The sequence below is a fragment of the Panthera onca genome, chromosome B4, assembly GCF_046562875.1.
Source record: "Panthera onca isolate mPanOnc1 chromosome B4, mPanOnc1 haplotype 2, whole genome shotgun sequence".
Lineage (NCBI taxonomy): Eukaryota > Metazoa > Chordata > Mammalia > Carnivora > Felidae > Panthera > Panthera onca.
This window is the reverse complement of record NC_138345.1, coordinates 19,741,667-19,756,958: the sequence shown is the minus strand read 5'-3', so window position 1 is coordinate 19,756,958 and position 15,292 is coordinate 19,741,667. Positions and strand designations below refer to the sequence as shown.

At 42.0% G+C, this 15,292-nt stretch overlaps 1 long non-coding RNA gene across 1 annotated transcript in view; it reads left to right on the top strand.

Annotated features, from left to right (window-relative positions):
* Window positions 1–14,673, top strand: part of LOC144616970 (uncharacterized) — a 45,859-nt gene extending 31,186 nt beyond the window's left edge. The window contains exon 5 of the long non-coding RNA XR_013556948.2: window positions 14,485–14,673. This is a non-coding gene — a long non-coding RNA (uncharacterized LOC144616970). The remainder of the gene's footprint in view (window positions 1–14,484) is intronic.
* The last annotated feature ends 619 nt before the right edge of the window (window positions 14,674–15,292 follow it).

Genomic DNA, 15,292 nt, shown 5'->3' with positions numbered 1-15,292 from the left:
TTTTAATGTTTGTTTATTTTTGAGAGAGACAGACAGACAGAACGTGAGCAGGGGAGGGTCAGAGAGAGGGAGACACAAAATCTGAAGCAGGGTGTAGGCTCTGAGCTTCAGCACAGAGCCCGACATGGGGCTCGAACTCACCAGCTGTGAGATCATGACCTGAGCTGAAGTTGGACGCTTAACTGACTGAGCCACCCAGGCGCCCCTGAGTTTCTTTTTTTTTTTTTTTTAAGTCTATTTATTTATTTTCGAGAGAGAGAGAGAGAGAGAGAGAGAGAGGTGGGGGGGGGGGGAGAGAAAGAGGAGCAGGGGAAGGGCAGGGGAAAGCGAATCCCAAGCAAACTCTGTGTTGTCAGTGCAGAGCTCAAAGTGACTTAGGGCTTAATCTCACAAACTGTGAGATCATGACCTGAGCTGAGATCAAGAGTTGGATGCTTGATCCAACGTGATCAAGCCAGCCACATGCCCCAGGTTTTAATGATCATATCTTTGAGTGATCACAGAGTACTTCACAATTTAATCAGTCCTTCTATTATTAGATTTTATCCCCCATTTGTTCCTTTTTCTATTTGTGGGTTACATTTGTTCTCCTAAAATTCTCCTTTAAAATGCTCAGGCAAATGTTATTTATCACAAAATATTTTCTTTAACACATTTTCCAGTGCTGTATAGTTGTTTGGAAATCCAACTCTCACTTTAACACCCTTGTATATTTTTTGCTCTTCTTTCTGAGAAATGTCCTCAGTGTTAGTTTTCAATGCTTCTACTGACTTTTTACCCTCTGATAACATATTTATAACTTCTAACAGCTTTATTTTTCCTGATATCTCATTTTTTAGACTATTCTATTCTTGTCTTGTGGTGCAATATCTTATCTCTCTGAATTTTCTTTTTAAATTTTCTTCTTCCTACATAGTTTCTGTTTCTTCCAACTTGCTATTTTCCATTTCTTGCTTTGGTGTTTGTGAAGTTGGATGAAATAGTGCATAAGACCACCTCACTTCTGAAACCAATTACAAGTTCAGGGGCTCTCAAGGCCACCTTAGGTTTGATAATTCCTGAAAAGGGCCCACAGAAGTCACTGAAAGTTGTGTTTTGGAAAGAGGAAGGATGAGAGGGTGTGGAACGATGAACCTTTGATTCCTGGATGACTTCAAGGTCACGCATGGTATAGAATTGCAGTTCTGCCATCGGTTACTGGAGGTCAAAGTTAACAATGGAACTTAGAAATGATGGATCCAGTTCCAAGGACCTGGCTCACTAGATGCATACAGAATTTCAGAGTAACAAGAAACAAGCTAAATATACAACCCTTGGTTATTGTTATCTGTAACAGCCAAAATGAAAGTAAAGGAGATTGTTGGGGTTGATCTTGGCACTGGGCCAATCATGGATTCTGGTTTGTAATCTGAATCTGGTTTGTAAGTGGGCCAAGCTTAGATTCTGAGCTGCTAGCCTCTGCAGCTGCTAGCCTCTGGGTCATTACCAAAGAGAAAAGTTATGTTGAAACAACAGATAGTGAAGATTAGAATAATTCATAAGAGAATGGGAAAGAGAACGAGGAAACTTAAAGAACTCATCCCAGCAGAGGAAGACTCTTTTAAATGTAATTAAGAAATGACACGAATATGGGGTACCTGGGTGGCTCAGTTGGTTAAGCGTCCGACTTCAGCTTGGGTCATGATCCCATGGTACATAGGTTCGAGCCCTGCATTGGGCTCTCTGTGTTGACAGTTCAGAGCTTGGAGCCTGCTTTGGATTCTGTGTCTCCCTTTCTTTCTGCCCCTCCCCTGCTTTTGCTCTGTCTCTCTCTGTCTCTCAAAAGTAAACAAACATTAAAGATAAAAAAAATGAATAAGTAAACAAAAGAAAGAAAGAAAGAAAGAAAGAAAGAAAGAAGAAAGAAAGAGAAAGAAATGAGATGAATGGGCACCTGGCTGGCTCACTTGGAGGAGTATGCAACTCTTGATTTCAGGGTTGTGAGTTTGAGCCCCATGTTGGGTGTAGAGATTACTTAAATAAATAAAACTTAAAAAAGAAACGAGGGGTGCCTGGGTGACTCAGTGGGTTGAGCGTCTGACTTCAGCTCAGGTCATGATCTTATGGTTCATGGGTTTGAGCCCTGCACCGGGTTCTTTGCTGTCAACACAGAACCCACTTTGGATCCTCTGTCCCCCTCTCTTTGTGCCTCTCCCCAACCTTCTCTCCTTCTCCTCTCTCTCTCTAAAAAAGAAAGAAAGAAAGAAAGAAAGAAAGAAAGAAAGAAAGAAATGAGATGAATAAAGTAGACATTGATAGGGTCAAAACAAAGGTCTTCATGCAGCACTCTTGGAATTTAGGTGTACTAATAAGAGTTTCTGCTGGTCCCCTAACCCTGAAAGGTTCTAAACAAGTCAACTCTATTATGCTAGTTTTGAGAAATTTAGAAGGCCAGAAGACAAAGATGACAGGCAGAAATCTGATCTCTAGTCACTCAGAGTGACAGCTCCACAATCTAATTAAGATAAGTATTGACAAAAGGGCCTGGGTCCCTTGGCCCAAGCCCTGTCTGAAGACTCAAGGTCATATGCACTTGAGTGGGTGACACGGTCAGAGGATGGAGAAGAGACTTTTCTGGGATTCCTTGACATGGGAGCCCAATGAACTGTGGTTTCAAATCTGTTGGTAAAAGCTTAACAGGGTTACATTTGGATTGGCAGGATATAGAAATACAGTGTTTGATGGGGTCAAGAGGAACATATGGATGAAAATTGGGATGACTGAACAGATTTCTTTTTTTTTTTAATTTTTAAAGTTTATTTAGTTTAAGAGAGACAGAGTGAGTGGGGGAGGGGTAGAGAGAGAGGGAGACAGAGAATCCCAAGCAGGCTTCACACTGCCAGCGCAGAGTCCGATGTGGGGCTTGAACCCACAAAACCATGAGATCATGACCTGAGCTGAAACCAAGAGGCAGACACTTAACCGCCTGAGCCACCCAGGTGCTCCTGGACAGATTTCAGTGTGAAGTATTTGTGCCTTCGTTACTTGAATGTATTAAGGGGATGTGTATGCTGTCTGATGGAGAAGTACCTTTACCTTGTATTATAAAACGAAGGCATATAAACTTGCCCTTCAGCCAATATGGGTTTGACATGCTTAAAAGAAGTCTGTAAGATTACCCAAGCCCACACAGGTTGTTAATTTGAAAACATATAGACTATTTGGTAGGCAAAAAGGTTATTACTGTATACAATTCCCTGTTAGAAGCTGGAGTGCACAGACACATTCTCTCTACAGTAACCCTGTGGGGAGCACAGACTAAGGTTTAAGGTAAAAGCCAAGGAGCACCACCCAGCAGTGACCACTGGGATTTTGGACCATAAAATTCCCATTTGAAAGATCACTAGCTTGTTATGAGATATTAATTAACACTGCCTCAATGACTGAAGGACGTAAACAAAAATCTTGAAACCTGGGTAGCTCAGTCGGTTAAGCATCTGATTCTTGATTTTGGCTTAGGTCATGATCTCACTGTTTGTGAATTTGAGCCCCGCATTGGGTTCTCCGCTGTCAGCACAGAGCTGGCTTCAGATCCTGTTTCCACCCCCTGCCCTTTCTGCCCCTCCCCCATGTTTTCTCTCTCTCAAAAATAAACTTTTTTTTTTTTTTTTATTTTTTTTTTAATTTATTTTTGATACAGAGAGAGATAGAGCATGAACAGGGGAGGGTCAGAGAGAGAGGGAGACACAGAATCTGAAGCAGGCTCCAGGCTCTGAGCTGTCAGCACAGAGCCCGATGCGGGGCTCAAACTCACGGACCATGAGATCATGACCTGAGCTGAAGTCGGACGCTCAACCGACCGAGCCACCCAGGCACCCCTCAAAAATAAATAAACTTTTAAAAAACATCTTGAAACCTGAAATACCCAAAATGTCTTGGATGATGTTGAAGAAATATTTTAATAGGAAGGGAGGTTCTCAGAAGTGTTAAATAATAAAATGGAAAAGATTTGTGTGGGGACATGTCACCATGGGAATGCTAGGGACTCATTGTTTTGTTGTAAGAAAGCTTTGGCAAAAAACCAAGGAGTGGCCTATAAAGTAAAGAATTTAGTGTTGCCCAAAGAGAGTTCTGGCCTTTGCCATGGGCTTCTGGGAGGTAATTTCCAAGCCCTTCAATGTCATGCCAGTAGGAATGTTTTTGTTTCTTTGGGGGCCTTTGAGCCACACCAGTGACATGATGCAGGGTGGGTGCTTTGGTTCATGCCAAATCATCTTGACCTCCTGAGGGGCTGGAGACTGAGGTCAGCCATGTGGATAGTCAGCCGTGCTTCTAAGATGGAGCCCCAATAAAAACTCTGGACTCAGGGTGAGCTTCCCTGGTTGGCAATACTCTGTGCATGTTGCCACACATCATCAGCAGGAGGAGTTAATGGTGTCCCTGACATCATGGGGAGAGGACAACAGGAAAACTCTGTGTTTACACTCTGCCCTATGCACTCCCTCCCTTGGCCTATTTTAATCTGTGTCCTTTGGCTGTAGTAAGTCATACTTCTGAGTATAACAACTTTTAGTAAGTTCTGTGAGTCCTCCGAGCAAATGATCAAACCCAAGGGTGGTCTTGGCGATCTCCAAATTTACAACTGATGTCAGAAGTGAAGGCGGTCTTATTTGCAACAGTGTGGATGGAACTGGAGGGTAGTATGCTAAGCGAGATAAGTCAGTCAGAGAAAGACAAATATCATATGATTTCACTCATATGTGGAATTTAAGATACAAAACAGATGAACATAAGGGAAGGGGAGAAAAAAGAATATAAAAACAGAGAGGGAGACAAACCATAAAAGACTCTTAAAATTGCGGCGCCTGGGTGGCTCAGTCGGTTGAGCGTCCGACTTTGGCTCAGGTCATGGTCTCACGGTCTGTGAGTTCGAGCCCCACGTTGGGTGGAGCCCCTGCTTTGGATTCTGTGTCTCCCTTTCTCTCTGCCCCTCCCCTGCTCATGCTCTGTCTCTCTCTCTCTCTGTCACAAATAAATAAACATTAAGAAAATTAAAAAAAAAAGACCCTTAAATATAGAGAACAAACTGAGGGGTGCTGGAGGGGTGTTGGGTAGGGGGAAGGACTAAAGGGGTGATGGGTATGAAGGAGAGCGCTTGTTGGGATGAGCACTGGGCGTTATATGTAAGTGATGAATCACTAAATTCTATTTTTGAAATTATTACTACACTCTATGTAAACTAACTTGGATTTAAATTTAAAAGATAAATAATAAAAACATAATAAATTAAAAAATAATTCAAGCAAAAAAAAAAAAAAAAAAAGAAGGGAAGGCGGTCTTACGGACTGTTACTTCTAACTTTGCAGGGTCTGTCTTTGCTATTAGAGTCTTTCTTTGGATATCTGTTGATATCTAAGTATCAGCTTCCACCTAAGCAAGGATGGCTAAAATGTTGTGCGTGGTATCTATTCACAACACTTCACAGCAGGCTGACTACTTAGGGGGAACCTCCAAGTAGGTCTTTGCTCTTGGGCTGGTCAATTTTTGTAGAAAAGACTCTGTCACATCCCACATGAGGGAGAGAGCTGGTTGTCAAGGTTCTAGAAGTTGAGGAGGAAAAAAGATGGTAGTCTCAGTAACCAGTATGCATTCCTTAGCGTCCCCAGTCCCAGGTCCCTCTCCATTTCCCCTCCAGAAATAAAGTCTTTTGTGGGGAGGAGGCAGTCGCCTGTCTGTTGGTAGCTGGGAAGGGGAAATGAGGATCTGATTGCTTCTCAAGGAGACTTCTAATAGTCCCTCTTCTTTTCTTCTCTTTCCCCACTCCACCCCTACCCCATTTTAGCTCCACTTCCTGCGGTATCTGGTGCTGCCCTTTCCTGAGCCTTTTGGGGCTTCTCTGCTGTGAATCTACTTGCTTCTTGGCTTTCTTCACTATCAGCCTAGGATGCAGTTTTATCAGAGTGTTAAATCATTTGTCACATTACTATCTGCTTTCCAGCTTTCACAGTTTTGGTGCTTTGTTTCCTCTCCTATTCTGTGTGTGTGTGTGTGTGTGTGTGTGTGTGTATTTTAATAGTTTATTTATTCTGAGGGAGACAGCGAGAGAACAAGAGACAGAGCATGCGCACGAGCAGGGGAGGAGCAGAGAGAGAGAGAGAGAGAGAGAGAGAGAGGGAGAGAAAGAGAAGCCCAGGCAGATTCTGCGCTGTCAGCTCAGATCTAGGTCTGATCTCACCAACCTCGAGATCATGACCTGAGCCGAAATCAAGAGTTGGGCTCTTAACCAACTGAGCTACTTAGGCGCCCATATGAGTTTGTTTGTTTGTTTGTTTGTTTGTTTATTTATTTTATTTTTATTATTTATTTTTTTAATATATGAAATTTATTGTCAAATTGGTTTCCATACAACACCCAGTGCTCATCCCCAACAAGTGCCCTCCTCAATGCCCATCACCCACTGTCCCTTCTCCTCCACCCCCCATCAACCCTCAGTTTGTTCTCAGTTTTTAAGAGTCTCTTATGCTTTGGCTCTCTCCCACTCTAACCTCTTTTTTTTTTTTCCTTCCCCTCCCCCATGGGTTCCTGTTAAGTTTCTCAGGATCCACATAAGAGTGAAACCATATGGTATCTGTCTTTCTCTGTATGGCTTATTTCACTTAGTATCACACTCTCCAGTTCCATTCAACGTTGCTACAAAGGGCCATATTTCATTCTTTCTCATCGCCATGTAGTACTCCATTGTGTATATAAACCACAATTTCTTTATCCATTCATCAGTTGATAGACAATTAGGCTTTTTCCACAATTTGGCTATTGTTGAGAGTGCTGCTATAAACATTGGGGTACAAGTGCCCCTATGCATCAGTACTCCTGTATCCCTTGGGTAAATTCCTAGCAGTGCTACTGCTGGGTCATAGGGTAGGTCTATTTTTTTTTTTTTTTAATTAAAAAAAAATTTTTTTTAACGTTTTATTTATTTTTGAGACAGAGAGAGACAGAGCATGAACGGGGGAGGGGCAGAGAGAGAGGGAGACACAGAATCGGAAGCAGGCTCCAGGCTCTGAGCCATCAGCCCAGAGCCCGACGCAGGGCTCAAATTCACGGACCACGAGATCGTGACCTGAGCTGAAGTCGGACACTTAACCGACTGAGCCACCCAGGCGCCCCAGGGTAGGTCTATTTTTAATTTTTTGAGGAACCTCCACAGTTTTCCAGAGTGGCTGCACCAGTTTGTAATCCCACCAACAGTGCAAGAGGGTTCCCATTTCTCCACAGCCTCGCCAGCATCTATAGTCTCCTGATTTGTTCATTTTGGCCACTCTGACTGGCATGAGGTGATATCTGAGTGTGGTTTTGATTTGTATTTCCCTGATGAGGAGCGATGTTGAGCATCTTTTCATGTGCCTGTTGGCCATCTGGATGTCTTCTTCAGAGAAGTGTCTATTCATGTTTTCTGCCCATTTCTTCACTGGATTATTTGTTTCTCAGGTGTGGAGTTTGGTGAGCTCTTTATAGATTTTGGATACCAGCCCTTTGTCCAATATGTCATTTGCAAATATGTTTTCCCATTCCATTGGTTCCCTTTTAGTTTTGTTGATTGCTTCCTTTGCGGTGCAGAAGCTTTTTATCTTCAAGAGGTCCCAATAGTTCATTTTTGCTTTTAATTCCCTTGCCTTTGGGGATGTGTCAAGTAAGAAATTGCCGCGGCTGAGGTCAGAGAGGTCTTTTCCTGCTTTCTCCTCTAGGGTTTTGATGGTTTCCTGTCTCACATTCAGGTCCTTTATCCATTTTGAGTTTATTTTTGTGAATGGTGTAAGAAAGTGGTCTAGTTTCATTCTTTTGCATGTTGCTGTCCAGTTCTCCCAGCACCATTTGTTAAACAGACTGTCTTTTTTCCATTGGATATTCTTTCCTGCTTTGCCAGTTTAGTTGGCTATACTTTCGTGGGTCTAGTTCTGGGGTTTCTATTCTATTCCATTGGTCTATGTGTCTGTTTTTGTGCCAATACCATGCTGTCTTGATGATTACAGCTTTGTAGTAGAGGCTAAAGTCTGGGATTGTGATGCCTCCCGCTTTGGTCTTCTTCTTCAAAATTACTTTGGCTATTCGGGGCCTTTTGTGGTTCCATATGAATTTTAGGATTGCTTGTTCTAGCTTCGAGAAGAATGCTGGTGCAATTTTGATTAGGATTGCATTGAATGTGTAGATCTCTTTGGGCAGTATTGACATTTTAACAATATTTATTCTTCCAACCCCTGAGCATGGAATGTTTTTCCATTTCTTTATATCTTCTTCAATTTCCTTCATAAGCTTTCTATAGTTTTCAACATACAAATCTTGTATATCTTTAGTTAGATTTATTCCTAGGTATTTTATGCTTCTTGGTGCAATTGTGAATAGGATCAGTTTCTTTATTTGTCTTTCTGTTGCTTCATTATTAGTGTATAAGAGTGCAACTGATTTCTGTACATTGATTTTGTATCCTGCAACTTTGCCGAATTCATGTATCAGTTCTAGCAGACTTTTGGTGGAGTCTATTGGATTTTCCATGTATAATATCATGTCATCTACAAAAAGTGAAAGCTTGACTTCATCTTTGCCAATTTGGATGCCTTTGATTTCCTTTTGTTGTCTGATTGCTGATGCTAGCACTTCCAACACTATGTTAAACAACAGCGGTGAGAGTGGACATCCCTGTCGTGTTCCTGATCTCAGGGGGAAAGCTCTCAGTTTTTCCCCATTGAGGATGATATTAGCTGTGGGCTTTTCATAAATGGCTTTTATGATGTTTAAGTATGTTCCTTCTATCCCGACTTTCTCGAGGGTTTTTATTAAGAAAGGATGCTGAATTTTGTCAAATGCTTTTTCTGCATCGATTGACAGGATCATATTATTCTTATATTTTCTTTTATTAATGTGATGTATCACGTTGATTGATTTGTGAATGTTGAACCAGCCCTGCATCCCAGGAATGAATCCCACTTGATCATGGTGAATAATTCTTTTTATAAGCTGTTGAATTTGATTTGCTAGTATCTTATTGAGAATTTTTGCATCCATATTCATCAGGGATATTGGCCTGTAGTTCTCTTTTTTTTACTGGGTCTCTGTCTGGTTTAGGAATCAAAGTAATACTGGCTTCATAGGATGAGTCTGGAAGTTTTCCTTCCCTTTCTATTTTTTTGGAATAGCTTGAGAAGGATAGGTATTATCTCTGCTTTAAACATCTGGTAGAACTCCCCTGGGAAGCCATCTGGTCCTGGACTCTTATTTGTTGGGAGATTTTTGATGACTGATTCAATTTCTTCGCTGGTTATGGGTCTGTTCAAGCTTTCTATTTCCTCCTGATTGAGTTTTGGAAGCGTGTGGGTGTTTAGGAATTTGTCCATTTCTTCCAAGTTGTCCAGTTTGTTGGCATATAATTTTTCATAGTATTCCCTGATAATTGCTTGTATTTCTGAGGGATTGGTTGTAATAATTCCATTTTCATTCATGATTTTATCTATTTGGGTCATCTCCCTTTTCTTTTTGAGAAGCCTCATTAGAGGTTTATCAATTTTGTTTATTTCTTCAAAAAACCAACTCTTGGTTTCATTGATGTGCTCTACAGTTTTTTTAGATTCTATATCGTTTATTTCTGCTCTGATCTTTATTATTTCTCTTCTTCTGCTGGGTTTGGGGTGTCTTTGCTGCTCTGCTTCTATTTCCTTTAGGTGTGCTGTTAGATTTTGTATTTGGGATTTTTCTTGTTTCTTGAGATAGGCCTGCATTGCAATGTATTTTCCTCTCAGGACTGCCTTCGCTGCAACCCAAAGCGTTTGGATTGTTGTATTTTCATTTTCGTTTGTTTCCATATATCTTTTAATTTCTTCTTTAATTGCCTGGTTGACCCATTCATTCTTTAGTAGGGTGTTCTTTAACCTCCATGCTTTTGGAGGTTTTCCAGACTTTTTCCTGTGGTTGATTTCAAGCTTCATAGCATTGTGGTCCGAAAGTATGCCTGGTATGATCTCAATTCTTGTATACTTACGAAGGGCTGTTTTGTGACCCAGTATGTGATCTATCTTGGAGAATGTTCCATGTGCACTCGAGAAGAAAGTATATTCTGTTGCTTTGGGATGCAGAGTTCTAAATATATCTGTCAAGTCCATCTGATCCAATGTATCATTCAGGACCCTTGTTTCTTAATTGACCATGTGTCTAGATGATCTATCCATTGTTGTAAGTGGGGTATTAAAGTCACCTGCAATTACCACATTCTTGTCAATAAGGTTGCTTATGTTTGTGAGTAATTGTTTTATATATTTGGGAGCTCCCATATTTGGTGCATAGACATTTATAATTGTTAGTTCTTCTAGATGGATAGACCCTGTAATTATTATATAATGCCCTTATTTATCTCTTGTTACAACCTTTAATTTAAAGTCTAGTTTGTCTGATATAAGTATGGCTACCACAGCTTTCTTTTGGCTTCTAGTAGCATGATAAATAGTTCTCCATCCCCTCACTTTCAATCTGAAAGTGTCCTCAGGTCTAAAATGAGTCTCTTGCAGACAGCAAATAGATGGGTCTTGTTTTTTTATCCATTCTGATACCCTATGTCTTTTGGTTGGCGCATTTAGTCCATTTACGTTCAGTGTTACTATAGAAAGATATGGGTTTAGAGTCATTGTGATGTCTGTAGGTTTCATGCTTGTAGTGATGTCTCTGGTACTTTGTCTCACAGGATCCCCCTTAGGATCTCTTGTAGGGCTGATTTAGTGGTGATGAATTCCTTCAGTTTTTGTTTGTTTGGGAAGACCTTTATCTCTCCTTCTCTTCTAAATGACAGATATGCTGGATAGAGGATTCTTGGCTGCATATTTTTTCTGTTCATCACATTGAAGATTTCCTGCCATTCCTTTCTGGCCTGCCAAGTTTCAGTAGAGAGATTGGTCACGAGTCTTATAGGTCTCCCTTTGTATGTTAGAGCACGTTTATCCCTAGCTGCTTTCAGAATTTTCTCTTTATCCTTGTATTTTGCCAGTTTCACTATGATATGTCATGCAGAAGATTGATTCAAGTTACGTCTGAAGGGAGTTCTCTGTGCCTCTTGGATTTCAATGCCTTTTTCCTTCCCCAGATCAGGGAAGTTCTCAGCTATTATTTCTTCAAGTACACCTTCAGCACCTTTCCCTCTCTCTTCCTCCTCTGGAATACCAATTATGCATAGATTATTTCTCTTTAGTGTATCACTTAGTTCTCTAATTTTCCCCTCATACTCCTGGATTTTTTTATCTCTCTTTTTCTCAGCTTCTTCTTTTTCCATAATTTTATCTTCCAGTTCACCTATTCTCTCCTCTGCCTCTTCAATCCGAGCTGTGGCCGTCTCCATTTTATTTTGGAGCTCATTAATAGCATTTTTTAACTCCTCCTGACTGTTCCTTAGTCCCTTGATCTCTGTAGCAATAGATTCTCTGCTGTCCTTTATACTGTTTTCAAGCCCAGCGATTAATTTTATGACTATTATTCTAAATTCACTTTCTGTTATATTGTTTAAATCCCTTTTGATCAGTTTGTCAGCTGTTGTTATTTCCTGGAGATTCTTTTGAGGGGAATTTTTTGTTTCGTCGTCATTTCGGATAGTCCCCAGAGGGGTGCGGAACTGAGGGGCACTTCCCCTGTGCTGTCTTGAATAACTTGCCTTGGTGGGCGGGGCCGCAGTCAGACCGGATGTCTGCCCCCAGCCCACTGCTGGGGCCACAGTCAGACTGGTGTGTGCCTTCTCTTCCCCTCTCCTAGGGGCGCAATTCACTGTGGGGTGGCATGGCCCGTCTGGGCTACTTGCACCCTGCCAGGCTTATGGTGCTGGGAATTAGCTGGGGTGGATCGGCAAGGTGCACGGGGGCAGGAGGGGCAGGCTCAGCTCGCTTCTCCTTCGGAGATCCGCTTAGGGAGGGGCCCTGCTGCACCGGAGGGAGTCAGACCCACCAGAGGGATAGATCCACAGAAGCACAGCGTTGGGTGTTTGTGCGGTGCCAGCAAGTTCCCGGACAGAAACTGGTTCCCTTTGTGGTTTCGGCTGGGGGATGGGCGAGGGAGATGGCGCTGGCGAGAGTCTTTGTTCCCCGCCAAGTTGAGCTCTGTCGCCCGGGGCTCAACAACTCTCCCTCCCTTTGTCCTCCAGCCTTCCCGCTCTCCGAGCAGAGCTGTTAACTTATAACCTTCCAGTTGTTAAGTCCCGCTCGCTGTCGGAACACACTCTGTCCGGCCCCTCCGCTTTTGCCAGCCAGACTCGGGCTCTGCTTGGCCGGCGGGCCGCCCCTCCGCCCCGGCTCCCTCCCACCAGTCCGTGGAGCGCGCACCGCCTCTCCGCCCTTCCTACCCTCTTCCGTGGGCCTCTCGTCTGCGCTTGGCTCCAGAGAATCCGTTCTGCGAGTCTTCTGGTGATTTTCTGGGTTACTTAGGCAGGTGTGGGTGGAATCTAAGGGATCCGCAGGACGCGGTGAGCCCAGCGTCCTCCTACGCCGCCATCTTCCCAGAAGCCCCCTGAGTTTGTTTTTTTAATTGAAACCCTTTGGGTGAACTGGGTCACTTCTGTTGGGTTCAGCAAGAGCTGAGTTTAGGATTCCGCTTGATTTTGCCCAAGATTTTTAGCACTGAGACAAGAAGCAGTCAAAATTGGAAGGGATGTGGGAGATCATATGGGGTCCGCCTTCTCCTTTCCCACATGGTGAAGTCAAGGCCTCGAGATGGGAAGGGACTAGCATGCTATCACGCAGCTAGCCAGGGGCAGGGCTGGGACTGGAGCCTGAATTTGGTGGTTCCTGGGTGACCAGTTCTTGCTACTACGTTCGCTGTCTTCTTGGAGATGAGAAGAAAGCCCCATCACAGAGCTCATTCCAAAGTTTTCAACCAGGGTCTATAGAGATGTTTTTGGGTTCTGTATATGCTTAGCTCAGATTTCATTTTAAAGCAGATTTAAACCATGAATGCTCATATTTTGCCAATTTAATAAGGCATTACTTTCATTGGATTAAAAAAAAAATCCCTTTACTGTTATTTTAGCACGATTTTAGGAGGGAGAAGTAAATGCCTTTCATCTTTACCCAGAAGTGGGGACTTCGTTTTCTGTATCTTTCCTGTTCTTTGCTATGATCTAGAGCGGCAATGAGGACCTTCAGGATAGATAATAATGATCTTCATTAACTTCTCAGAAAGTAAGATAAAATGATTTCATTATTTTTTCGATAAGTGGTGATAGGGTTTAAACATTTTCTTATTGGACGTTTTAAAAAAAATTGAAGTATAGTCGAAACACAATGTTACATTAGTTTCGGGTGTACAACATAGTGATTTGATAACTCCAAATGTTATGGTCTGCTCATCACGGGTGTAGTTACCATGTGTCACCATACAATGTTATTACAATACCATTGACTACCTTCCCTACGATGTACCTTTCATCCCCATGACTTTATTTATTCCATAACTGGAAGCCTGTATCTTCCTTTCCCCTTCACCTGTTTCACACACAGCCTGCCCCCCAAACCCTCCTTCCCTCTGGCAACCATCAGTTTGTTCTTTGCATTGTTAACATTTAAAATTTTATCCTTGATAATCTGGGTTTATGCTGTTTGATCACCCCTAACATGAAAATGGAAAATGGGATAGCAAAGTGTCCAGGGGAAGAAATAACAGAAGGTAACTATTGAAGCTACAAGTAGGAAACAATAAAGAGGAAACAAGTGAGAAAATGTCCTTCTCCTGGCTTTCTTTTCTCTTTCTCTCCCCCTCCTTTTGTCTCCTTCTCTTTCTTTTTGTGCTTGGGGAGCACAGTCCAATTAGGAATTCATTCTTGGGGTGCCTGGCTTGATCTTAGGGCTGTGAATTCAAGCCCCACGTTGGGTAGAGAGCTTACTTTCAAAAAAAAAAAAAAAAAAAAAAAAGGAAAAAAATTCCTTCTCAGTGCTTAATAATAAAAAAATTAAAAAAAAATTTAATGTTTATTTATTATTGAGAGACAGAGAGAGACAGAGCATGAGCATGGGAGAGGCAGAGAGAGGAGGAGACACAGAATACAAAACAGGCTCCAGGTTCTGAGCTGTCAGCACAGAGCCCGACGCGGGGCTCGAACTCACAAACTGCGAGATCATGACCTGAGTTGAAGTCGGACGCTTAACCGACTGATCCACCCAGGTGCCCCTAAAAAAAAACTTCTATGTAAATTTTATAATAGGTCCTTAAAGAAAATTAACATCTTGTAGTTATTCTATGTTGTTGGTTAAAAAGACTTGAGAGAATGTTATGTCTCTTAAGTACATTGTTATGTGTTAAGAAACACAGCAATTACTTAGGGTGTGTGGACCTTGTTTGGATCCTGATTTGAGCGAACCAGCTATAAAATGTCATTTTTGAGCCAAATCAGGATATTTGATTTTGGAGTGGGTATTAAATGACATTAATTTTATTAGTAGAACCAGTAATATTGTGGTTTATACAGAAATGTCCTCATTTTTTTTATAGGTGCATAGAGACAACGTACGAAATTTGCTTGAAGATGTTAAAAAACCACTGCGCAAACACACATAAAGGGAAAGAATGCAAAAAAGGAGTAGCTGGAACAACAATGACAAAGTGGCCACGCCTGAATTTGGGGAGGGGTTCGCTATGTTATTCTGTTCGTAATCTTTCATATTAAAAAGTTTAAAATGATATTTAAAGTCCTGCAAGTTACCCCTGACCTCTACTACTGAAAAGATTTTACTGTGCCTGCAATAAATGGAAAGTCAAAAGCGTAAAACAAGGGCAAATGTAAATCTTTTAGGTAAAACAGCAAATGAAGTTATGGATGCTGACCCCAGGCAGGAAAGGGAGCTCTGGAACACTGGTAATTTGTAGAAACAAGATGAGAATAGTAATGTTAGCAATAAAAATAATAGCTAACACTGACAATGACTGAGGCTTAGCAATCCTGCAGCTGTGTGTCAGGTACTGTGTTTATCTCACTTCTATGACTCCAGAAGCTCATGAGCTAGATACTGATAGCACTGCTTTTCTACAAATGTGGAAACTGAGGTACAGATCGTTTAAGTAACTCACTCAAGGGTCCCACGCCTGGAAAATGGCAAGCCGGGATTTTTGTCCTGCCCAGAGACCATACTCTTTACCTTTATTATTATTTTTTTTAACGTTTATTTATTTTTGAGACAGAGAGAGACAGAGCATGGACAGGGGAGGGTCAGAGAGAGAGAGGGAGACACAGAATCTGAAACAGGCTCTGGGCTCTGTGCTGTCAGCACAGAGCCCGACGCGGGGCTCGAACTCACGGATC